This window comes from Sorex araneus, chromosome X (genome assembly GCF_027595985.1).
Source record: "Sorex araneus isolate mSorAra2 chromosome X, mSorAra2.pri, whole genome shotgun sequence".
Taxonomy (NCBI): domain Eukaryota; kingdom Metazoa; phylum Chordata; class Mammalia; order Eulipotyphla; family Soricidae; genus Sorex; species Sorex araneus.
In genome coordinates this window covers 179,786,535-179,787,884 of record NC_073313.1, presented here as the reverse complement: position 1 = coordinate 179,787,884, position 1,350 = coordinate 179,786,535, and positions in this window count along the sequence as shown.

The window sequence follows — 1,350 nt, the reverse complement described above, 5'->3', positions numbered from 1 at the left end:
AAAGGTAAATGCCCTGCCACAGAGGCAAGGTGGGGTGGTGAGGAATGGGGTGGGGGTGGTGAGAGGGATACTGGGATCATTGGTGGAGGACAATGGGCACTGGTGGAGGATGGGTAAACGATCACTGTATGAGTGAAATGCAAACACAAAAGTTCATAAGTTTGTAACTGTACATAACAGTGATTCTCTAATATAAATTTTGTTAAACTATGTAAGATTCAATAAAGTAGCTTTATTTAAAAAAAAACAACAATGGAATATCATCTCACAACACAGACACTGGCCCACATCCAAAAGAACAAAAGCAACGGGTGCTGGAGTGGATGTGGGGGGAAAGGAACTCTCCTTCACTGCTGGTGGGAATGCTGACTGGTTTAGCTCTTTTGGAAAACAGTATGGACACTTCTTAAAAAATTAGAAATTGAACTCCCATTTGGCCTAGCAATACCACTCCTGGGAATATATCCTGGAGAGGCAAAAAAGCACAGTAGAAATGACATCTGCACTTGTATGTTTCATTGCAGCACTGTTTACAATAGCCAGAATCTGGAAAAAGCCCGAGTGCCCAAGAATAGATGACTGGTTAAAGAACCTTTGGTACATCTACACAATGGAATACTATGCAGCTGTTAGAAAAGATGAAGTCATAAAATTTGCATATAAATGGATCAATATGGAGAGTATCATGTTAAGTGAAATGAGTCAGAAAGAGAGACATAGAAAGATTACACTCATCTGTGGTATATAAAATAACAGAATGGGAGACTGATACCCAATAGTACTCAAGATAAGGACCAGGAGGCCTGCACCACGGCTTGGAAACCGGCCTCACATACTGGGGGAAAAGGCAGCTCAGATAGAGAAGGGAATACCAAGTAAAGAATGTTGGAAGGACCCATTCAGGTTGAATGATGCATGCCGAAAGTAGACTGTAAACCAGACACAATGGCCACGCAATACCTCTATTGCAAACCACAATGCCCAAAAGGAGAGAAAACAAAAGGGAATGCCCTGTCGCAGAGGCGGGGTGGGGTGGTGGGGGCTGGGGTGGGGGGTTGGGAGAGATACTGGAACATTGGTGGAGGAGAATGGGCACTGGTGGAGGGATGGGAAAACGATCACTGTATGATGGAAATGCAAACACAAGGGGCTGGAGCGATAGCACAGGCTTGGTTATTTCTACTCTGGAGAAGCCTGTATTTACTCTTGAACACTTATCTTTCCTCTTTCTCTCCTCTCACATCTTTCTGAACAATTTTCATTCAAAAAAATCTACCTAGTTTCAATTTTTTTTTTCTTTTTGGGTCACACCTGGGGTTGGGGTTACTCCTGACTCTGACTCTGCACTCA